We start from the raw sequence: 26,227 nt of genomic DNA on the forward strand, positions 1-26,227 counted from the left end.
CTTTTAGATTTGTACTTACAGGTGTTTGGATCAGTATCCACCTCATATGGAAGGAAACAGAATTCTCTTTTGACATAAGACTAAACCCTAAGCCAAATGTGGTTTAAAAGCACATGAATAAGATCATCCTTTCAAATAAAATATATTGCCACTGTCCCAAAAAGGGTATCCTTCTTCCCCATTTTTATCTTGCCTTTTATAACAGGAAACATTTACATTTTGCATGGATGCTCAACACTGAAAAACCTTCAGGGTTAACATGATGAGAACAGTAAGGGGCTTTCTCTCAGAAAGTACATATTCACAGACATGCATATCCCAGTAGGATAAAAACCAGTATCCTTACTGGCAGCAACAGAGACATGATGGCTATCTAGTGACATGATGGGATTCCCCCGAACTTTTAAGTTCAAAGGGCAGTACTTATAAAAACCTATTTTCTTTTCTTTTCTTTTTTCTTAAAAAGTCTCTCTCTCTCTTTCTCTCTCTCGAGGGAGAGAGATGAACAAGCAGGGGACAGAGGTTGAGGGAAAGAGAGAATCTTAAGCAGGTCCCATGCTCAGCAAAGAGCCTGACTTGGAGCTCAATCCCACGACCCTGGAATCATGACCTGAGCTGAAATCAAGAGTCAGGTATTCAACTGACTGAGCCACACAGGCATCCCTATAAAAACCTATATATCACTGAATTTCCAATCCTCTCACTTCATAATTCAGGGAAATGAAGTCTTACTTACTATGATATGACACATTCTCAGAAAATATTTACTGAAGCCTGAAGAAAATTTAGGCAATAAATAACACCACCAAAGAGAGTGTGAGGAACAAATCTATTTTAAAGATGAGGGTGTACAGTAAAGCGCATGTTGGGAAAGAGAAGATGAAAAATGAAAAAGGAACACCAAATCTGAAGTAGTGAACTTTAAACATGCTTAAAAACTAGGCTTCATGATTAAGTCTCCCCTCTAGGCCCACAGGGCCCCCTTGGTTCACAAAAAAAGCAAATGGAAATCTTGTGTGAAGGAAACCACCTTTAATTTGATCATTACTTGTGATGGAGTAAAGCCAAATCAAATAAATATGCACTCGAATGAAAATCACCTCATAGGAAACAAACCACTACATGGGAAGGGTAAAAAAAATAATAACAATAGACCTCTTGAGAAGTTGACATATTAGAATTTAAAGATATGAAATATGGAATAACTATCTTAAAAAAGGAAATTCATGAAGATGTAATACAAGACAAAAAACTGTACAAAATGACTTGGCAGGTTTGAAGAATAAAAGAACTTTCAAAAAGGAAACACTCCACTTACTGAAATAAAAATGTTATTAAATAGGTGTAAACAAATGGTCACGTGTACCTGAAGAGTATGGATATGTGAATTGGGTTACAAATTTGAATAAATTACCTAGAATGTATGTTTAGAGCTGAGATAAAAAATGTGAGAGAAAAAAGAAGTACAGAGGATAGGATGAGAAAGTCTATTTGTCTAATAGGAATTTCAGAAAAACAAGAGAGAGGAAGAAGAAGCAATAGTTTGTAGATTTAGTAACTGGGAAATCTAATGTAAGAAATGAATTCAAAGATCCAGGAAGAAAAACAAATACCAAGCAGTACAACTAAAAGGAAACCCATCCTAGGACACATACTGTAACAAAACTAGAGAATATCAAACACGATGAAAAGATTCTAAAAGCAAAAAGCATGAAAAGACAGACTATCTACAAAGGAATAAAAATTTGATTTACACCAACCTCCTCAAGAGCAATGAATGAAGCCAGATAACAGTGAAATATTTTAAGAATTCTGGAAGCCATCTCAAAACTGTGTACCTGCAAAACTATCTTTCAAGAATGATGGTAAAATAAAGTCATTTTTAGATAAACACTAGCTACAATTTCCACCTACACAGCCTGAAATATTTACTAGTTACTAAGATAATTACTAAAATAATTTCTAAATTATGTAATTAAGGAAGGAGGACATTATTCTGTAAAAAAAGGTCTAAGATACAAGGGCTACTGACCAACAATATAAACAAAACAAACACAGTAGAATAAAATAACACCACCACCACCACCAACATCAATTAATGTGGGGGGAGCTGGAAAACTGGAAATGGAGAGCAAATAGGTCAAATGGGGTGATGAAGTTCAAATGTTTCCAAGTGCTCATATCACTCACAGCAAGATTAAGATATTAACTCAAGATTTCACTATTTACATCTGGTAAAAATTCAAGGATAACCACCAAAAGAAAACAAAATAGGTGTATAAATTCCAAATTACTAGATGGAAAAAATGGAATGAGAAATATAGACCAAGAAAAACAAAACAAAACAAACGAGAAACAATACAATTTCAAGAAAATGCAAAGAAAAAGCACACATAAAAAAAGGGCAGGAAAATGTAAGGTAATAAGTATAATGGTAGACCTAAGTCTATGTATATTAGAAATTGAATAAAAATGATTTAAACTTGTCAATTAAAAGGCACAGTTTGTCATGGTCGGTTTGAAGAAAAAAAAATGTTAACAGGAAATCTTCTAAAACACAGAAAGTTTTAAAGGGTGAAAAAAAATGTTTCAGGTAAATATTAACCAAAAGAAAGTTGAGGAGGTAGTTCTGAGACTTAACTAAATAGATTCTAGGACAGAAAACATTATTAAGGATAGAGAGGTCACTAATATTGATTTCAAAAAAAGCTTAATTTCCCAGGAAAACATATAATTCTAAATCTTTATGTTCTCAGCATCAAAATATATAAAGTCACACAACTACAGAGAGAAGTGAACAAACCCGACACCATTGTGGGAGATTTCAACATACCTCTGCCAAGTATTAAGTCAATCTGACGAAAAAATTAGTAAAGATTTGGAAAACTTGCATATACCTAAAAAGTTTGATTTGTTGGATAGGCTATCAGAAAAACTGCCCACAATTACAGAAAATGCATTCTCAAGCACACACAGGACATTTATAAAATGTGACCAATTGGCCAAAGACAGGTCTGAATGAATTTCAAAGAGCCAGTATTGTATGGGACACATTGCTTACAATATAATTAAAAGACAAACCAAGCGAAAATAGGTATCTTTAAAAATCCTCCATTTGAATCCTTTTCAACTCATAGGTCAAATATGAAATCACAGTATTTTGAACTACGGGATAAAAATACTAGACATGCCAAAACTTATGGATTATAATGATGCTTTAGGGAATTTGTAGCTTTAAATATAATAAAACATGATCACTTCTCCTTTTCTATGTAGATCTTTTTTTTAAATGTTCATTTATTCTGAGAGGGAGAGAAGGAAAACACACACACACACACACACACACACAGAGTGCAAGCAGGGGAGAGGAAGAGAGAGACGGAAACACAGAATGTGGAGCAGGTTCCAGGCTCTGAGCTGTCAGCACAGAGCCAAAAAATCTTTTTTAATGTTTATTTATTTTTGAGAGAGACAAAGAGAGAGACAGAGAGAGAGAGAGAGACAGACAGAGTGTAAACAGGGGAGGTGAAGAGAGAGAAGGAGACACAGAATCTGAAGCAGGCTCCAAACTCTGAGCTGCCAGCACAAAGCCTGATGTGGGGCTCGAACTCACAGACAGCAAGATTATGACCTGGATCGAAGTCAGAGGTTTAACTGAATGAGCCACCCAGGTGCCTCTTTGAATTAGTTTTCTATGTACTTATCATAAGTTATATACCTCTGTCAACTACCAAAGTGTTCCTTCAGGGTGCTAAACCTTACAGGTACTCTGCCTTGAAAGGGCTCTCCTGGAGCCTCTGCTCCTGGAGCCTCTAGACTCCAGTCTAGACTGGTTAACATCCACCTGTGGCATGGTAGTTAACCTGGGATCACTTGTCAGAAAAATCTGAGGGATTTCCTTTGCTGCTCTAGCATGTTCAGTGTCCTATTTTTCCATATCTCATTCCTTCCTTTTTAAACTTTTTTTAAATGTTTATTTATTTTTAAGAGAGAGAGAGAGAGACAGAGTGCGAATGGAGAAGGGGCAGAGAGAGAGAGAGAGAGGGACACACAAAATCTGAAGAAGGCTCCGGCCTCTGTGGCTCGAACTCACGAGTCATGAGATCATGACCTGAGACAAAGTTGGATGCTTAACTGACTGAGCCATCCAGGCACCCCTCATTTCTTCCTTTTTTAATTGACTGTAAGTTAGTAGGTCACATCTTCTAACTTCCTGAAAAGGGGGGATTGGGAGTTATTTTTTTTTTAATTTTTAAAAATATTTATTTATTTTTTTGAGAGAAAGCAAGCAGGGGAGGGGCAGAGACAGAGGGAGACATAGAATCCAAAGCAGGCTCCAGTCTCTGAGCTGTCAGCAGAGAGCCTGACATGGGACTTGAACATATGAACTGGGAAATCATGACCTGAGCTGAAGTCGGAGGCTAAACTGATTGAGCCACTGAGGCGCACCAGGGAGCTAAAATTTTTTAAACAATTTATGAATTTTTTGTTAAACTATCCTCAAACTTTACGGGTCGTTTGGCTGAGTATACATTTCTAGATTGGAAATAATTTTTCCATTCCAAATCCAATACTGCTTGTCTTCCCCCTTTCTGTAAGGGAGCTGAGCTCTGTTCTAGTTCCCAGGGTGCTGACAATGAATAGTGACAATTCCTCGGTATACTGGGTGAGTGGTATCCCTACTAAGCCCCTTCACAGTAGAATCACATCTACTCTGACTCATTTCATTGATAATTCTTATTTTTTCTTTTCTCTCATTCTGGTTATTGGACATCCTGGACTAGTTCTTTAATTTTCTTAACTTTTCTCTCTTATTTTCCACTTCTTTCTGGCAGTTTCTTCAACTTTGGCCTTCAATACTTCTAGTTAGATCTTTCATAATTTCTACTTTTCATATGTTTAACTTCTAATAGTTCTCTTTTAAGCTCTGAAAGATGTTTTCTCACCCCTTGACAGTTTTCTTTTTTGTTTTATGGTTGCAATATCATAACTTCATTTAAGAAGCTTTCTTCAGGCCTCTGCTATCTGTTCCTATGTTAGACCAAGCTCTAACAAGCTTCCTGGATTCTCCCAAAGGGTAGGAAGAGGAACTCATCAACCATGGGTTGAATGAGCTGGGTGATTTTATAGTTGGGGAATCTCAGATGTTAATATCTTTATATCTTCTGTTGATGAGAAAATTCCTCAGAAAATACTTGTGTTTAAATACCCACTATATACCAGGGTAAGGCAGGAATGACCACTCAACAGTGTAGACTAGGGGGGCAGGATATGATTGCTTCCTGGACAAACTTGCAACTAATTGTTTTTCTTATTTTAGTCCTTTTTATCTTCCACAGTGGTAGTAGGAAAATTGGATATGCAAAGAAAAATTATCCTTAACCGTTATCTCACATTACACAAAAATTCACTCAAAATGCATCATATACCCAAATATAAAAACTAGAACTTGAGAAAACACAGGAGAAAAAATTGTTCTTAACCTTGGAGTAGGTAAATACTTCTCAATTAAGACACAAAACACACATTATAAAAGAAAAAAATTATTTTGACATTACCAAAATTAAAACTTCTGCTCCTCAAAAGACACCATTAAGAAAATGAATAGGCAAACCATAAACACTAAACTGACAAAGAGCTTGTGTCTAGATTCTATAAAGAACTATAGAGCTTATTATTGATAATATAATACTCTATATTATAAGAGTAATAAAAGAAGACAATCCAATCAAAAATGGGTTAAAGATACAAAATCATGGGGCACTTGGGTGGCTCAGTTGGTTAAATGTCTGACTTTGGCTCAGGTCATGATCTTGCATTTGTGAGTTCAATTACCACATAAGGCTCACAGAGTCTGCTTCAGATCTTCTGTCCCTTTCTCTGCTCCTCCGTTGCTCATGATCTCTCTCTCTCTCTAAAATAAATAAACATTAAAAAATACAAAATATCATGAATTCCATTTCTATGAAATATCTAGAACAGTTAAATCCATAGAGACAGAACAGAGAATGGTGGTAGCCAAGGGGTAGGAAGAGACAGAAATAGTTATAAAATATAACTGTTTTACATGTATGGGATTTCCTTTTGGACTGATAAAAATGTTTTCGAACAGAAGGAAATGGTGACTGTATAATACTGTTTTATATCCGGTGAATCGCACTTCAGTGTAAAACAAACTGGACAAAACATGTGAATAAATGCTTCATCAAAGAGTATGGCCAATAAACACATGTGGCCAATAAACACATAAAAAGATGCAAAACACCATTACTCATAAGGGAAATGCAACTTAAAACCACAATGAGATACCACTATATGTATATATGTATATATATGTGCATATATATATATATACTGGAAAGGGGGAAATAAAAAAAGGTTGACAGTATCATGTTTTGTTGACGACATGGAAGAACTGAAACAATCAGATTTTAGGTGGAAATATGTATGTTAAAGCCACTTTAAAAAATACTTTGGCAGTTTCTAATAAAGTTAGACATATGCTAATCACATGGCTAGTCATTCTACTCTAGGATTTTCCCAAAATAAATAAAATAATATATCTGCACAAAAAATTACAGATGTTGATGGTAGCTTCATTAAATAATAGCCCCAAACTGGTAACAAGACAACAGTTGAATGGATAAATAAATTGTGATGTATCTTTATAATGAAATACTACTCAGCAGAGAAAAGGAACAAACACCTGACACAGGAATGAATCTTGAAAACAGTGTGCTGAGTGGAAAAAACATAAAAAACAGTTTATATCAAATTATAGAAAAGGCAAATGATTCTACAGTAACAGCAAACAGATCTGTAGTTGCCTGGAACTGGGGCCAGGAAGGATGGACAGCAGAAGGCATATGGAAACTTTTTGGGGTGATGGAAATAGTCTATGACTTCACTATGAAGTGACTCTACATGGTAAGTGTATTTGTCAAAACCCAATGAACTATATGTTTAAGTGGGTGCACTCTATTGTATGTATGTAAACTGTATTGCATATAAATTGTGCCTTCAAAAAGTTGCTTAAAGGAAAAAAAAAAAGGTAGAGTTGTCTCGAGACAACTTGAAGAAAATTCCACTGGAGAAACATAGGATAATTATGGAGAAGCAATTGGAAAACTTATTACCTATGGAAGTTGCTACAGTTCTAACTCATTGTGCTAACAACAAACGATGAGAAAGAATCAAATGCTTAAAAATCCATTAGAAAAATATTATCCTTTGCAAAGAGGCATTTCCCCTTGTCATTATGAACTTTCAAAGGAAAACTGATATAACTTAACCACATGTTTTCTTGTGCATCTTCAACAAATACTGAAAACAATCTCATACACACATACATTTATTTAAATAGACTGCTCTCTGCACTTTTTTTAAAAGTAGGCTTCATGCCCAACATGGAGTCCAACATGGGGCTTGAACTCACGACCCTGAGATCAAGACCTGAACTAAAATCACGTGTCAAACACTTAACCAACTGAGCCACTCAGGCGCCCCTGAAAACCACTTGTTTTTAGAGAAAACTCTCAGAGTGTGAAATTATAAATACATTTGGATATTTTTAAAAAGGAAACAAATACATTATTAGTGTTTCATGAAACGAAACTTAAAATCTTACCTTTCTCATGAAATCTCCATTACAAGGAACCACAAGCAAATTAACTATTAATTCCACCCTGAAAACATTAGGGTTGAAAATGCTCCCGTGTTCTCTATCTGATCAGGCTCTCAATAAAAACTCTTTCCATGCTTGAGAGATTGAATGAGGCTGCGTTGTGAACACACACACAGCAGACTCATAATACTTAACTGTATACAGTGTTCGCAGAAATATTCAATCACTTATTCACTCACTAGTGAGTTCATTTAAAGCTCGCTGAGCTTATACTTTGTAGGATATGTAAGGAGGGAAGGTGTCAAATAGAAATATACTTGAAAATAAAAAGATTTGAGCAATGTTAACACCTAACACTAATATAATGTATTATGGCTAATTACAGCATTGTCATAGTGTCTATTTAATCCTTCACCTGAGGAAACTAGGCATTGTTGACAGATGAGTAAAGTGAGGCTTAAAATGTCTTTTTAAAAAACCTAGCCAAGGGGCGCCTGGGTGGCCCAGTCGGTTAAGCGTCCGACTTCAGCCAGGTAACGATCTCGCGGTCCGTGAGTTCGAGCCCCGCGACGGGCTCTGGGCTGATGGCTCGGAGCCTGGAGCCTGTTTCCGATTCTGTGTCTCCCTCTCTCTCTGCCCCTCCCCCGTTCATGCTGTCTCTCTCTGTCCCAAAAATAAATAAAAAACGTTGAAAAAAAATTAAAAAAAAAAAAACCTAGGCAAGACTGTATGGAGATAACTGAACCAGGTCTTAAATGCAAGGCACTTGATTTGGTATTTTTGTGCCATAATATCACGGTACAGTAACAAGTTGTACGAATGTAGAAGAGTGATTAATTTTGTGGAGTGGAACAGAAGAGAACATCTGAGAGCAATTCGCATTCTAGTCTGCAAGGCAAGCACCAAGAATGCAACAAGGAATTAGCTCGCGGCAAACTGCATGATGACACTCCAGAATATCTTAATCTAATCTTTATAGAGAGGCAACGATTTTTCCTACTGCTAAGTCAAACTATTTAAAATATACGTAAATCATATCTAGAAGAAGTTTATCCACTCTACAACTTTCAAAAGATACTTTTAAATGTTTTGACAAGAATTATATTAGGATATTAAGGTCAGAATGTAAGGAATTTATGCTAAATTATTTTCTAAGTCTGCTACTGTAATATAATGAAAAAGAAATACTCTTAAATCTCTTGAAAATAATTTTATTAACTGCTTGATACTGTATGACTTTAATCCAAGAGCCAAGTGGGAAAAAACACAAGATTACTCTTTCATAATATTGTCCTATTTAAAACAGTATGCTATGTAAAAAGCAAGGATAAAAGTATACATTTTCGTGTTGAATTTATAATGTCTTTTTTGGTCCCCAGAACATTTCCTATCATAAACTTTGGGAGTAAGTGCTTTAATGTTTTGTTTTGTTTTGTTTTCCTCAAAGGTCTATTCACCTTAATTACCCCATCACCAACTTGCCTCTCTGTTCCATGTCTAATTAAGGAGGCTAAGGCAGAGTCTTGGGGAATCAGGCTCCATTTCCTAAGGAGGAAGTCCTAGACTTCCTGTAAGAGTGGTCTATATGAGTTCAGTTAATGCCTGATTGACTATACTGATGTATCCTGCACTGTTTTGTAAGCATTATTGCTTAATAATATATGCAAAAGTCAAGATGAATATAAAAACTTCCGTGGATCTGCTTTATAAAACTAGAGAGATTTGCTTGTGTTGAGGAGAGAAGAGGAATAGGTAATACCTTTTCCTTAAATCTGTTCTGGTATTTGTCTTTATCTCAAATAACCAAGGAATGGTGCTCTTACTCTTCTGCCTTAGAGAAGAGCTATTAATATTTCCCTTCTCCCTTTTTTCTTCATGCCTGGCCACACACGCTTTCCCGCCTTGCCCTGCTCACTCAGCTGAAGCTCAGGGCTCACCAGCTCAGGCCTGAGGTGGAGTCACTTTCCACATTAGTTCAAATGGATTGGAAATGTGGCATTCAACAGTCCAAACCAGAGTTAGCTTATTTGCAGCATACAAAAAATTCCACCCACTCGTTGCTGCTTCCTGCTCAGTAGATACCAGCTCCTAAAATCAGTGCCAGTGTGATAGATCTGAGCAGAGAAATGCCCCCTGATCAACTTGTTTTTCCTGACTCACCAGAGATACTCCCCATGAAGCACATGTTTTAAGGGAACACAAATGGCTTCCCAGAGAGGAAAGAAATACCTTGTGAGTAACTCTGGGACCTTAAAAAAGTTACTTACTGTATGAACTTGAATTTACTCATCTTAACATGGGAATAATGGATCCTAATTGAGAGGTTGTTGTGAACATTAAAACAGTAACACAGGGCTTAGCACAGTGACTGGCACAAGTAGATCAATTTTTCCTTGGCAGGGTCCTTAGGCCAATTTTATAAGATTTTCCCCCATACAGTTCTTGAACATTTTTGTTAGATTTATGTCTATATCACTTGCAATTTTTTTGCTATTTTAAATGGTTTTTTTGTTTGTTGCTATGTTGCTGGTGTAAACAAATACAGTTGGAGTTTTATACAGAAAATTTTTGTTAATCCCTCAATCTTACTAATATTATTTGTGATATTTTTATGAAGTTTTATGTAACCATGTCCTCTGTGCATTATGACAACTTTGCTTCAGGCTTCCTAACCCTTATGGGTTTTTTTTTCTTTTTTTAATTTATCTTTTCTGACTGCACTTTAGGACCTTCAGCACAGTGCTGAAGAGAAGCTAGTGATATTGGGCATACTTATCCTGATTTTGAATAAAATGTCTTTAGTGTTTTATAATTAAGAATGATGTTTGGTAGATATTGTTCTTCAGGTTAAACATTCCTACTTTGCTGAAAAAAATTTTAAATCATGCCTGGGTATTGGATCTTATCAAATGCATTTTCCATATTAATTGGAATGACTATATGATTTTATCTCCTCAAATGTTGTAAATGACAATTATAGCTTTTTAAGTTAAAGCATTTTTTTTTTTTTACTCCTGAGATAAAGCCAAGATCCTATTTGCTATGTTTTGTTTGGGATTTTTCTATGTCCATGAGTGATACTGACCTTTAATTTTACTTTTCATAGTAGATTTAATTTTATTCCTCAAAGCGATTTACCATTTTTATTATTTTCATATGATAAGTTGACAGGGATTCTTTTTTTTCCTTGAAAAATCTGTATGAGATTTGAATGATTTATCCAAAGTTTGAAAAAATTAATACACACATACACACACCTCAGATCTTTATCCATTCATCTATTAATGGACACTTGAGCTGCTTCCAGATGAGTAAGTTTACCAGTCAAGTCTGAAACGTTTCAGCTACTATTTACTCAGATGGTTTTTCTGCACCCTCTTCCCAACTTTCCTGCCATTCTACTACTCCCAATACATGTATGTCGGTGAACTTAATGGTGTCCCACATTTCTATGAGGTTCCGTTTCATTTTCTTCATTCCTAAAAAAAATAATAATAAATGTTTATTTTTTAAGAGAAAGAGACAGAGTGCGAGTGGGTGAGGGGCAGAGAGAGAGGGAGACACAGAATGGGAAGCAGTTTCCAGGCTCTGAGCTGTCAGCACAGAGCCAGATGTGGGGCTCAAACTCACGAACTGCGAGATTATGACCTGGGCTGAAGTCAATGCTTAACTGACTGAGCCACCCAGGCACCCCTCATTTTCTTCATTCTTTTATTTCCCCTCTAAGGATATTTGCTATTTGGGAGATTTCTATAATCGTACAGAAATTTATTTTGGTGTGTCCTGTTTCTTCATAAAGATTGAGTATTTATTAATTTAAAATGTATTTATTTTGAGAAAGTGAGAGCAGAGGGGAAGAGTAGAGGGAGGGAGAGACAGAATCGAGTGGGGCTCAAACTCATGAACTGTGAGATCATGGCCTGAGCAGAGAACAAGAGCCACTTAACCAACTGAGCCAAGATTGAGGTATTTAAATGTCTTCACAGGTACTCTGAATCTCTAAAATACTTTGTAGTCATAAATTTGAGATTGAGTTTTAACATCCTATTGAAATTACCATACTCTTTGGGAAGAATTTTAAATTTGATGAAAATCTTAAAAATATGTAATGTTTCAGGGCGCCTGGGTGGGTCACTCGGTTGAGTGTCTGACTTCAGCTCAGGTCATGATCTCTCTGTTCCCGAGTTCGAGCCCCGTGTCAGGCTCTATGCTGACAGCTCAAAGCCTGGAGCCTGTTTTGGATTCTGTGTCTTCCTCTCTCTGTCTCTCTCTACCCTCCCCCTGTTCACGCTGTCTCTCTCTCTCTGAAAAATAAATAAACGTTAAAATTTTGTTTTTAAATAAAAAATATGTAATGTTTCACAAATTTGCATGTCATCTTTGTGCAGAGGCTATAGTAGTTTCTGTGTCATTCCAATTTTAGTGTAAGCGCTGCCAAAGTGATCACTCGACATTCCCCCTCCCCCTTCACCATTGTTCAAGCTCAATTACTCTGGATTCATATTCACAACATTTCTTCTGTCAGCTCAAATCTACTGCTGAGTCTATCTAGTGAAGTTTCATTTTGGTTATTACACTTTCTAAATTTAGAATTCCCATGTGGTTATTTTTTATAGGTTGTATCTTTTTCTTCTGTTTATTTTGAGAGAGAGAGAGCGAAAGAGCACGTGAGTCCAATGGTGGAGAGGCAGAGAAAATGAGGGGAGGGGGGAAGAGAGAGAGGATCCAAAGCAGGTTCTGCGCTGACAGGAGTGAGTCCAATGTGGGGCTCAAACTCATGAAATGCAAGATCATGACCGGAGCTGAAGTCAGACACTTAAACAACTGAGCCACCCAAGTGTTCCTAGAGTTGTATCTTTTTACTGATTTTTTCCATTTGATTAGACACTGTCAACATTCCACACTTTAACTCCTGAGGTATGGTTTTCTTGAATTCTTTAAACATATTTATAATGGCTGCTTTGAAATTTTTGTCTGCTAAGTCCAACATGTGGCCCCCTTCAATTTCCTGCACTTTTTTCCTCCTGTGTATAGGTCACACTTCCTTGTTTCTTCATAAGTCTTGTAATTTTCTGTTGACAACTGAGCATTTTTGACAGTGTATTGCGACAACTCTAGATATGGATATCTCGCCTACCTACCCCAGGGGGTTGGTACTGTTGTTAGTGAATCAGTTGTTTAGTGACTTTCCTGCAGGCTGCAGTATGTGATGTTCCTACTCCGATTTTTTTTTGGGGGGGGGGGTGGTTTTAATCTTTTCGCATGGTTACCTAAGGTTTGTCCATAGGTCAGTATAAGCTACTTTGAAAGTTGTGCTTAAGCCCGCTTGGAAGTTAGATTTTTACTCTTTGACATTGAGTGTATACACCTTGGAGGTTGTTATCATGGTTCAAAGAGGTAGGATTTTGTGTTCCTGCCTCTCCATCAGCCAGGGCTTGTATTACTCCTTCGGAGTCACTCCTGGGAGGGCATGGACTTGGACTGCCAAACTGCCAGGGATGCATCTCCTTTATTTTAAAGTCTAGCTTCCTAGGAGCTGCTCCTGGGTCAGAGCAGCCTACTGTTCACCTAGTATGGTTGCAGGGGTGCTGAGGCCTGCAGTGCCAGTGAGGCTCGCACTCCAAATCTTCCCTGTGGGTTGCTCTGATTGCTCCTGAGTGGGGGCGGCTGAGCACACCCTTCTTGAGTCTGAAAGTTTTACTGTGATACTAGGAGGGTTCTTCTTGGCTATGTCTTTTCCCTGACGCTCTCTGTTAAAACTGTTGATTGTTTGGTCATCTCTTTATTGACACAGTATCACAGGGCTATAGGCAGTCTTGGAATTGCTCTCCACCAAGATTCCCATTACTTTCAACAACACTCTTGAGCAGAGGATTGTACCCTGTTTCAAAACAGGTCAATTCTCTCAGGCAGTGCCATAGGGCTCTTCTTCCTTATAACCTCTTGTCCTCTGGGCAGAACCTCTGTGCCACTTCACAGACCCGGGGGTGAGGATGGAGTCCCCTTCTGGAGTTACACTTTGGATCCAGAGTGCGTGTTGGGGTGGGGGTGGGGACACTGATCTGGGGCTGCTTCTCTGCTCTGGTGCTTCTGTCCTATGGGTAAGCTGGGATACGACAACTGGGCCAGTATTCTTGGCCCACCGCACTTGGGGTAGAGCTGCAACATGGGCTAGGAGATCTCCCACAGTGAAACTGTACCCTAGACTGTGAGCTGAGGGGAGTGGGGGCCTCTTCTTGACTGCAGTCCTGGAGCAGAACCCCAGAACAGTCTTCTTAAGACAACTTGGGCTGGTGGGTGCATGGATCAAGGGCCACGGACTCCTTGTTCTTTCTAACACTTAGTAGACTTTCTTGGTTCTATTGATGGACTGTTTCTCCATTTGTTGTATGCCTTTAGGAAAACTTCCTGAGACTTTAAATGATTTTTAAAGTTTTCTCCATCTAAAATATTTGTTAGGGACAGAATTCACTGTGTCTTCACTCTGCTATTCCGAAGGCAGTCTTCTATTTTTTTCTTCAATTTACATCCAGGAGAAACTATGATCTCATGGATATTTTGCATGTGCTATATAGGAAAGTATAATGGCTCTTTAGCCATTATTTATAAGTTTTGAGAGTATTTGGAAAGTTTCCATCCTAAATTTGCAGACTTGAATGTGAGTTGTTCTTTTTTCTTAAAAGACATCATGACTTGTTTGAACGCAATTGCTATGTCAGACAAAAGAAATGCAGTGAGGCACAGAGGTCCATAGAGCCATGATATAAATGTCACAAGATTCTTAATAACAATGGCACTTGTGGGTTTTTCACTGTATACCAAAACAGTGCTCTGGCTTTTGGGTGGCATCTAGTAAATCTATGATCCACTTATTTATGTGCTAAATACAGCAGGACTGCTGCTGGCTCAGGCTGCTTGCAAGGCGCTAGGAATCTGGCAATGAGCTACATAGACCCTGTCCTCTGTGCCTCCTTCGGGAAACACCTAATATGCATATAAATATACAATCACAAACTGTGGGAGAGCTAGCAAGGCAATAGTCTGAGTGCTTTTAGATACAACTTGGGGTGGGATGGTCTAACCAAGGTGGTCAGGGAAGGTTTCTTAAAAGAGCTGAGTCTTGAAGAAGGATAAGACAATCATGCAAAAAGTTGAGAGAAGAGGACTTAAAACATAGAAAACAGCATATACAAAATCCTGTAATGGGAAAGAGCTTTTCCATGACTACGAAATTGAAAAAAAGCTAGAAAATAAAGATAGAGGAAGAAAAAGAAAACAAAGAAAGAGAGGAGAGATTAGCAAAGTGGTAAAAAGGGTAAAGACTAATAATTGTGATTTCAATTTGCATTGTTCTTTTATTTCCAATGCATTATTGTAAATTTAAGTTATATTTATAATCAAAGTTATATTAATAAAATTAAAATGTTGACAAGCATTTGTAAAGAGAGGAGAAAACGGGACGGGAAGGAAAGGACCAGGTAGGGCTAGGAAAGAGATGCATTGACCTAGTGGAGGCGTCTCGTGGTTGGACGTGGCTGGTACCATGACGCCCAGTAGTGGCTGGAGGCAATGGCCATGTGATGACGGCCTGGTGGAGGCAGACCTGAGAGGAAACCCAGGCAGCACACCTACCTCTTGCCATCAATGAGTCAACAACAGGGTGACACCAGACGGGGTTTGATAAAATCACTGTTTCAGTAACAGAAGTCTTGGCACAGGGTGGAGGGTGGCTTCAATGGATAACTTCGCAGAGGGTCTCCTTAGACCAACATGAGGTCACTGCTCTGATTAATGGCAACTGTCTCACAGAAAATGAAGCTGCAAAGTGGTGTTCACGGGCCAAGTTCAGCTGGTTGATATGTTTTCTTTGGTTTATACAGTGTTAAAACATTTCTAAATTAGTTAACAGATAACAAAAATTGGGGGATTTTATGCAAACCTCAAATTTCCTGTGGTCTTAAGAAACCTGGAGTCTGACAACACTGAGTGAACACTCGTGGATGAGGCACCAGCTTGTGAGCTCATCCTGTGGGCCCTGGCCCTCACCCTTGATCCCCAACCCTTGTAAAACTGCTGTTCTTTCTTGGCCTCTGTCAGCATGTGAGAATGCATTAGAAAAGCATTTCAGGGAGGAGACAGAAAAACATGGTCACGATGATGGGTGAGGGTCAGGGAAGGGTCTACACTGGCCTACGATTTATTTTTCTTTTTCATTTCATTTTTTAATTTATTGACAGAGAGTTCGCACATGTAAGAAAGAGCACATGCAAGTGGGGGGAGGGGCAGGGGGAAAGGGAGGGGAAAGAGAGAATCTTAAGTAGGCTCCATGCTCAGCTCAGACCCTGACTGGGGGCTCACTCTCACGACTGCAAGACCATGACTGTGAGATCATGACCATAAGACTGCGACCTGAGCCAAAATCAAGATTTGGATGCTTAACTGACTGAGCTACCCAGGCACCTCTCTCTTGCTTACTCGTTGGCATCCTTCTCAGTTATTTCAGTCTAAGGTCTATCAGACCAGCATCCGAGGCATCTGAGCAGACACTGTATCGGCATGTGGTCATGCTCAGAGGGAGAACCAGCTGACACTCGCACTGTCCTTAGTAACGTCTGAAATGCTGTGAGCTCAGCTGCTAACCAAGCCCCATGGAGATTAGGAGATCGGATATTTTAAAGTGATGTGACAGTGTTAATAAAACTGGGCTTCCACTTTGGAAAAGCAAGTTGAGTACATCCTTTTACTTTCCTGCCACAGAATACCCACTGGGCAAGGAAGATGTGCACGATCAGTAATCCCAAATCCATGCAAGCTAGGGCTCAGGTCTAGGTGACTTTTCATACTCCACGTGGCACTGAGCCCTGAGCACTGCTTTTGGGTACCATACACGGAGCCTGAGGGGGACATTGCTTTTCTTAGCAGCAATAAACTTCGAAGAGCAGAGAGAAAATGTGTCACAGGGAGGAAATAGGATGTTAGTGGTTTGAATGCCTCAGAACTGCATTCATTCCATGAGACAGACTTTGCCATTCAAAATTCTTGGAATAAGAGTCTGGCAAGTGGATGCCACTTATTTAAAATCAATGTTCCACCCATGCCTAAAATGTAGACCCTGACCCCACATGAGATCCTTCCTCTCATTTTCATGATTGGAAGCATGTGGGGCAGGGGAACGGCAGGTCTGGAGAAGACGTGCTCTCTTTTGAGCTCTGCTGTTGCTGGATGTGGGCCCCTGGCTCACACGGGTACAATGAAGATTAACTGAAGTCTGCTTCACACCTAGTAAATGCTTGCACCTAATCGCTCAAATTCTTGGTTTCCTTTGCTCACCAGGCAAATTCTCGATTACAAATGCACTTCATGGACAAGATTCTTTTCTCTTATCATGTGCCTGCTCTCCTAAGTCTGTAGTAGGCGTGTGCACCTTGGTGAAGGAGCTTGAGGAAAGTGCACGAGAGCAGCACGGGGGTGCATTATCCCACACAGAAATGGTGTTGCTACACATGAAACCAACTTGTGCCCGGCCTTGCGATGCTGCCCTGGTCATGCATGTGACAGCAAGAAACAATCGTGAAAATGCCCATGGTCTTCAGCTTGTGCCTGCCCCTCGTCAACCACGCTCCACCCCTCCCAGCTGGAAATATAAGACAGTCAAAAAGTAGTTCAAGAATCTCCCGTTTCAGCCGTCAGGAGTCATTCAGCAGGACTTTGATTCTATGCATTTCTGAGCCATGAGGGTGAGGCCAAGACCATGTTGGAAGAACTGACTAAAACGGGTGCCAAATGAAGCTATATTCCACTGCGCATTCCCAGCAACATAAAATAATACAGATAAGAGGTTCACTGTTCAATCCCATCCACATCATGTTGGAAGTATAAAAGTCCATTATGGAGTTAATATTTATCTTTAAGAATTTCTTTTCCTTCTCTTACCAGCTTAATGGCACATCATGCCAATTGAAGAATACTGTAAGAATTCTAAAAATTTACATATTGTTATCTGCAAAAGCAACAGAACACAGCACTAGGAATAAGGAAAGCAAAAATGTTGATTTGTAGAGGGAGTTTCAGAGAGACTGTAATTTAATTCTTCTTTGAAGTTTTAAATGCCCCTCCACCACTTTGGAAAAATATTCATTTTTCCCTTTCTTTTCACTCACTGACTCAGTATCACAGAAACACAAACGAAGAGAGAGAAACAGATTCGTGTGTGTCTGTGCATGCGGGTGTGTGTACGCATGGACAGTGAGAGGGGAGATTATGTGAACATGTGGGATGTTTTCCCGGGTTATGGGAGCAGTTCTTAGCAGTCCACCAAGAATTCCCGGAATCAGAGTCAGTCCAGCCCCTTTCTTCCAGGTCAGTGTCAACTTAAGCAGCCTCTAAAGATCAACAGGATCTTTCTCTCCACGTTATGATTTCTTGCTAAGCCTCTATTTTAAGGAAGAAATGGAAGAAATCGGAGGATGAAGTGAGGGGAAAAACGCAGGAGAAAGGAAGGGGGAGAGGGAAAAGGGAAGAGAAGAGAAGAGAGGAGAAGAGTTTGAACATGAACAGGGGGAGGAAAAGTCACAGCAAGGAGGGAGGGAAGAGGAAGAAAAGGAGGAGAGAGGGACAGCAGAGGGCTGAGTGGGTGGAGGGCCTTTCCCCACCTCCACCAACCCGCTCCACAGACGGGAAACCAGATACAGCAGGACATTGTGTTCTTCTCCTGAAAAAAAGACTGCCCTCCAAAACAGTTAATCCTCTTGCTTATCTTTGTAACACGACGAGATGTTAACAGGATTTCTACTGCACAGAAATGTGGTTTTTATTCATTTAAAAAATGATATTTTCTCTTTGCTAAAATACAAGTGTGACATACAAACTTTCTAATATCAATGAACGGGACGAATAACAATCTCTCTTTGGTAAAAGTGACTTAACTAAAGGATGCCAAAAAAAGTCTGAGAAAGGCCTTATCTTTTCTTGCACATCCTATTTATTTTTGGAAAATACTGAATTACTGAAATTAACCAAGCCAAACCAATACAAAACCTGCTGTAAGCTTGGTCCATCCCTGAGTATGATCTGGGGTACTGCTTGTGGAGATAAGACTATAACTGGGCGAAGACAAGAGTAAGAAGTAATCCCTGTTAAAATAACACCAGAATTTTTCAAGAGCTAGAACAAACAATCCTAAAATTTGTATGGAACAAGAAAAGACCTTGAATAGCCAAAGTAATGTTGAAAAAGAAAAGCAAAGCGGGAGGCCTCACAATTCCAGACTCTAACCTGTATTGCAAATTTCTAACAGGGTAACCATGGATTCACAGGCAACTATAAGGTATGCTATCGAGCTCAGATGTACACTTTGCCCAGTCTCTCCCACTAGTGTAGTACTATACTAGCAAATAATAGTACATCACAGCTAGGACACTGACATTGATAAAATCCACCAGTCTTATTCAGATTTCAGAAAAACACATTTCACTTGTGCTCGTGTGCACGTGTAAATGTGTGTGTTCAGTGCTCTACAGTTTTACTACATGTGTAGGTTCCTATATACCAGTCAAGACACTGAAGAATTCCAGGGCACCTGGCTAGTTCAATCAGAAGAGCATGAGACTCTTGATCTTGGGGTTGTGAGTTTGAACTTCATGTTGGGTATAGAGACTGCTTAAATAAATTAAAAAAAAAACACTAAAAAAACAAAGACACTGACCAATTCTATCACTACAAGAATTCTTTATGCTGCCTTTTATAACCCACTTCTATCTCCCCACCCCCATCCCAACATCTAGACGCTATTAATCTGTCTTCCATTTCTAAAATTCTGCCACTTCAAAAAGTTATAAAAAAAGAATTGTCCAGTACATAGTCATTGGGATTGGATTTTTTTCCCTCATCACAGTTTTCTGGTGATTAATCCAAGCTATTATGCCTTTCATTTCTGTAGCAGTTTTGAGACATAATTCACATACCACAAAATTCACCCTGTTTTTATTAACAGGGCAGAATACTTATAACATAAAATTTACCATTTTAACCATTTTAAGGTGTGCAATACAATGGCATTAGGTATATTCACAATGTTCTGCAACCATCAACACTACCTTATTCCAGAACATTTTCATCACCCCAAAAGGAAATTTCAGTCTACTAAGCAGCCTCCTCATCCTCCCCTCCCCCAAGGACCCAGAGACACATAATGTCCTTCCTCTCTATAGATTTGCCTATTTTGGATACTTCACATGAATGGAATCACACAATATGCGTCCTTTTGTGACTGGCTTCTTTCACCTAGCATGTTTTCAGGGATAATCCACATGGTAGCATGTGTCAGTACATCATTCATTTTTGTTGTGGAATAATATTTCATCATATGGATATACAACATTTTTGTGTTGTCTCTATTTTTTTTTTACATTACTGAAATAATGGTGCTATGAACATCTGTGTAGAAGTTACATGGATAGGGGTGCCTGCTGACTTAGTAGGTTGAGCGTCCAACTACTGATTTGACACAGGTCATGATCACGGTTCACAGGTCATGATCTCACGGTTCATGGAATTGAGCCCTACGCTGGGCTCTGTGCTGGCAGCGAGAGACCTACTTGGGATTCTCTTTCTCAACTATTTTTAACTTTTTACATTCTATTTTCAACTTTCCTATAGGGGCTACCCCAGTTTGCAATCCCAACAGTACATAAGGTTTCTTTTTCCTCTATACCCTCGCCAATACTTATTGTTTCTTAGATTTTTGATTTTAGCCATTCTAACAGGTGTGAGGTGATAGCTCACTGTAGTTTTGATGTGCATTTCCCTGGTTACACAGAAATAAACCCACAACTATATGGTCAATTAATCTTTGAGAAAGGAGGAAAGAATATACAATGGGAAAGAGAGTCTCTTTAACAAATGGTATTGGGAAACTTTATAGGTGATCAACATATGCTTGATACACCAAGTTGAATTAATTGATGAGTATTTATTCAGGTTTTTGGGGATACAAGGTATAAGACTTAGTTCCTACCCTCAGGAACAATAACAGGTATTTAAAGTGCTTTATACAGGTAAATCACAAGGTAAGACTTCTACATTGTTCTAACGTACAGGTGTGGGAAGGGAAGTATTAGCATCCTAGTGAAATACTGAATTAGAACAAGATAAATGAAGGAAAGGAGAGAGGGAGGAAGGGCAGGAGGGATCTTAGCTAAGAAAGTTTATTACTCAAAACGTACCGAATTAACTCAGCAGCCCTGGGAAGACTGTGGTTTTGTTTTCTCTCAATTCCCCAATTCACTCTCAAATGAGGGGTCATTTGGTATTCCCACTTTTCATGCCTACTCAGCACTGAAACCTAAAGAGACAAGGGTCTGTAACTGAGTATAGAGTAAGGAAAAAGGCACCAAGCAAAGGGCATAGTTTTGGTGATGCCATAGATAAGTTATAGCATCCCATTGCTTCTTCCAGATCACCAAATAATATTCTCAACCAGGTTTCTGAATGGGGATTAAACCCTAAAACTCTATAGCTGCACTGCAAGTAATAGATAAGGACCCTTCTTTGCATCTACAATGGCACTGGTTATGTGCAGTCTTAGGAGAAATGAGAAGACAGTCATTTGAATAAGCTTCAAGGTTCTGTACTCCCAATGAGGGAGCCAGTCTAAATGGACCTGGTAGTAAACAGCACCACTGTATAGGGCCTGTTGAAACAATGGGGAAAAGAGTTTAATCATCATTCTTAGATGACCTGATTCTGAGTCAGTTTTTCACATTCTAGGTTGCTAATTGGCCTACAAACCAGTCTTGTCCCATGCAATGGCTTATAAATCATCTGTGTTTATGAAGTACATGGACATGTTTTACCTGCTCTGACCCTACCAAATAAAACACAAATTACCTAGGCAAAGGCATACATATAAGGCTTGTTTACTATTTTTTTAAATATCAAAGGAAACTTTCTAATTTTTTCTGCAGTCCTAAGAATACGTGTTATAGGAAAAATATCACTGAGAAAAATATTAAGTTGTTTTAAGATATTTTATAATAAGATAATTTCAGTTTCAAAGACCAAACCATATTTAGTTTACCATTTTGAGAACAGACAAGGGGTCGTTTTTAGAAGACAAGTGTATCACTCAGAGAGAAGGAAGGTTCTCATGCATGAATTTGTTCCATTTCCAGCCCGCCTACCTCAGTCCACAGGACTGCAAGCCACATCAGCTGACATTCCTCCCAGCTTATAAACCAGCTTCAACTTCTCACCTACCCTGGGCACCCAGGACGCCCGCCACCTACAGGTAGGTGTTCGTTTTGCAATGACTACCATCTATCCTACATCTGTTTGCTCTCCAAACACCAGCTTTTGCATGTAGACCAGCAGACTAGTACACTTTGAAAACTTGGAGCAGTCTCCTCTCATCTAGTAGCCTGTACTGCCCTCTTTCCCGTCAACCTTCTAGAAAGTATGGGCCTCACTTACTCCCATTTACTCACTTCTAATTCACTTTTGTGATAATTTAGAGGTTTTTTGAAACAATCCCAAATTTACTAAAAATTTTAAATACAGTACAAAGCATGTTTTTTACCGAATCATTTGGGAGTAAGTTTGTACAAACAAGGAATATAGCTTACATAACTGCTATACAACCGTCAAGGGGAGGAAATGAATATTGATATATCCCTACACCTAATTCTCAAACCCCACTCATGATTCACCCATTGTTCCAATCATATTCTTTGTAGCAAAAGGAGATAATTCAGAATCATGTATTGCATTCAGTTGTCATGTCTCTTTAATCCTCTGCAACCTGGAAGGGTTTCTCAGTCTTTCCTTGACTTTCATGACCTTGACATTTTTGAAGGATACAGGCCAGTAATTTTGTAGTACAGAAGCCTTCCATTGGTGTTTGTCTGATGTTTTGTCATGAGGAGATTTAGCCTATGTATCACTGGTAAGGATAACATAAAATTTGTGCTATGTTCTTCTGAATCATTGGCACACTATTTCAATTTGTTCCAGTACTGATAATGTTCACTTACTACTTAAGATGATGTCTGCCAGGCTTCTCAACTATAGGCTACTTTTCCTTCTGAAATTAAAAAAATATGTGGGAGATACTTTCAAAATAAGTAAATATCCTATTCCTTATCAAAATTTTCACTCATTCATTTTTATATATCAGTGTGGACTCATGGATTCATATACTCTGGGCTGCAATCCATAACTATCATTTATTTTGGTGTTCTAATTGTGCCAGATTTTGCTAGTGGCAGCCTCTTGCAAGCTAACTCCTGTGTCCTTTTGCTATGTCTCCATCATTGTTTGAGAATGTTCTTACTTTCTGACCTAATGAAACGTTCAAAGCTCATCTTATTTTTTCTTTCATCCAAACCTGAAATCAGTGATTTCACCAAGGAGCCCTGGTTTCTTTCAGATATTTAAAAGCTAATATCTGGGTACTAAATGTGCTCATTGATACTGGAGTAGTGCTGCCTCAGGACCTCTTAGTAGAGAGAGCTACGGAAAGTACACACACACACACACACACGAGTAAAACACATTTACTTCTGTTTATTCATCCATTCATCCATCTTGAACACTATGAGTTTATACTAAAACCAGGTTCATTTTAGTTTTCCCCTTTTCTACATTTGTAACTCAGAGGTACCTGAAATTCAGCACATCTAAAACCAAACATAACTTTTCTAGTTCTCCAAATCTGTTCACCCACCTAATTTCCCATCTCATTTAATACCATTTATCTTGATGCCCAAACCTTAGAACTTTCTAGGTTCTTCCTTTGTCTCCACCTTCCACATCCAATCATTCACAGAGTCCTGCTTTTTCCATTTCTCGACTATCTCCAGGTGTGCACCATTTTTTATCCACCAGCTTGTCTTAACGGATGAGTTAGACTTCTCGCTTTTCACACAGGCATTTGTGGCTACTTCCACTTCCGTTCAAAAACTTCCAGGAGCTCTTTTATCACACTCAGAAAAAATCCCAAAGGCTTTGCTACTATAGCTTTCCAGACCTTCTCATGACCAGAACCCCTATTCCATCTGCCTTCATTTACAACGTATGGAAAGCCACACTGGCCTCCTTGCTGCTGTGCAAACATGCTAAGCATGCCCCTGCCTCTCAGACTTTTGCACTCACCCTCTCTTCCCCTGAACACCTGCATGATTTGTTCTCTCACCTCCTTTGGGATTTTTCTCAAATAGTATCTTCTCAGCAAGGCTTTCTTTGATTCTTATGTAAAGATAGTAACCCCTCGACATTCACTATCCCCTTATCCAACTTTATTTACAGTCATAACCACTACAACTTTCTTATATTTTATCTCTTTGCCTGCTACCAGTCTTCCCCAATGTAACATAAGTTCCTTTAGCACATAGATTTCATAGGTTTTTTTTTCTTGGTCTCATTTATCGTTGTATCCCTAACATCCAGAACAATGTGTGACACAGAGTAGGTACACAGTAAATATTTGGCGATTGAACATTTCCTCCTGGTCTTCTTAGTTACACTGCACAGTAGCTTACTATTCTATCATGTAGTATGTCATAATTAAATAATTCTCCTTATAACGGATGTTTAGGTTGCTTCTTTTTGTCCTCCATTGTAAGGCACTGCTATCATGAAGAACATTGTGTGTGAATTTTTTTGTTTTTCATGAATGAAATTTCTAGGAGTTTTGGGGTAAAAGAGTTTATCATTATTGTTATATATTACGCACTGCTCTCCAAAATAGTTGTAATATTTACAAATTACAAGAGCAATAATTGTGTATAGAAAGTCCTATAGTTTTTCTAAATAATATATATAATTCAAAAGTTTAAATTATTACAGAGGCATGTGACGCAAAGTTTTCATCCCATTCTTGTCCCCCATTCCTCTAGTCCCCATATACCCTCACAGATACTGTTGTTTGTTTTCACATATCCTTCCCCAGTTTCTCTCTCTCCCCCTCTCGCTCCTTCCCTATCTCTCTCTCCCTGTCTCTTTTATATGCTTCTTTTTATCTATGAACTATGTGTTCATATCCTTTGCTCATTTTTATGTTGGTTATTGGCTTTTTCTCTATTTCTATGGGTACTCTGCGTATTCGAGAAATTGGCTTTGTAATATGGATTGCAAAGATATAGTCCCAATTTGCCATAATTTTGACTTTATCATGCAAATTTAATAGAATTTATTATTTTCTTTTGGAGGTTTTGGATGCTAAGTCACAGTTAGAAAAACTTCCACCTCAAGATAACTCTCCTATGATTTCTTCTAGAATGTTTTAGTTTTTATCCTTAAATCTTTGATCCACTTGGAATTTACCCGGGTGTGGGATAAGGGACACAGATCCCATTTTATTTTATTTTTCCAGATGACTCATCTATTGTCCTTATGCCACTTATTGATTGATTAATCTTTTCCCAGTTTTCTGAAATACTTGTATTATTTACAGAATTCCTATGTTTATATGGGATTTTCTTTTTCTGTTCCATTGGTTTATCTATTACATGAAGGGAGAAAAACCCTTTAATTTTAAAAAGTGGCTTTCATTAAGCAAAGGGAAAAAAAAGTAGACAAATCAAAAAACAGACTCTTAACTATAGAGAACAAACTGATGGTTAATAGAGAGGAGGTGGGGGTGGGGGAAATAGGTGAAGGGGATTAAGAGTACACGTACACGTATCTTGTTGAGCACTGAGTAAAATATGAGATTGTTGAATCACGATACTGTGAAATGAATGTTAACTACATTAGAATTCAAAAATTAAAAAAAATTTAAAAAGAAGTGGCTTTCATGAATCTCTGCTTCTAATAGCCAGATTTTACACATCTTATGTGTTTTTGTGAAAAATAAAGGAATTAACTCCCAGCTGGGAGTTATTTCTCACCTGACTCTCATGTTCTGGTCTCTCTTCCACTACAAATTCATAACCAATTCACTTTTTTTCAGCTCAGTGTTTAATGGCACCTCTATTTCAAGAAAGCCATACTGAACTCTAGACTCCCAATTGCTGATCCTCCCAAGTGCCCACCACCTCAGTTTACTGACAACCACCAAACCAGTAACCTCATAGTCATCCTCTTTCCCTCTATCACCCCACACCCAGTCATCAGCAAATAACATGCACTCCATCTTTAAAACAGATCCTAACCTTTCAGCTGTCAACACCCCTTCACCAGCACTCTGGTCCAGCCACCAGTCCCACCTGTCTGATTTGCTGACACAGCCTCCTAACTTGTTTCCTGTTCCTAGTCTTGTGCCTCAATATTCCATTTGATCTAGAGCAGCCAAGGTAATCTTTCCAAAGTACACATCAGATCACATCAATCCAATCCCATACTTAAAACCTTAAAGTTTCCTCATCACACTTGGCATCAAGTTGCCTGCCTCCCCCCTGTACTCATCTGTGATGGAGCCCGACTGTGAGATCATACATAGACCTGAACTAGAATCAAGGGTTGGGTGCTCAACCGACTGAGCCGCCCAGGTGCCCTCGGCTTGTCTCAACACATTTGTTAATATATGGAATTTCTATGCACACTAAGATTTGCTTATTTCAAAAAATTCTTAAAGTGCATCTCAACTGTGCATAACCACTTTTAGCA

At 38.6% G+C, this 26,227-nt stretch overlaps 1 non-coding gene and 1 pseudogene across 1 annotated transcript; one reads left to right on the forward strand and one right to left on the reverse strand.

Moving 5' to 3' along the window:
- Positions 1–11,967: 11,967 nt before the first annotated feature.
- LOC122212496 lies at positions 11,968–12,071 on the reverse strand. Its single transcript, XR_006199175.1, has one exon. It is a non-coding gene; the product is annotated as a U6 spliceosomal RNA (small nuclear RNA).
- A 5,843-nt stretch (positions 12,072–17,914) lies between these two features.
- The window catches only part of LOC122212378, a 100,838-nt pseudogene continuing 92,525 nt past the window's right edge, over positions 17,915–26,227 (forward strand).

This window comes from Panthera leo, chromosome F3, assembly GCF_018350215.1.
Source record: "Panthera leo isolate Ple1 chromosome F3, P.leo_Ple1_pat1.1, whole genome shotgun sequence".
Lineage (NCBI taxonomy): Eukaryota > Metazoa > Chordata > Mammalia > Carnivora > Felidae > Panthera > Panthera leo.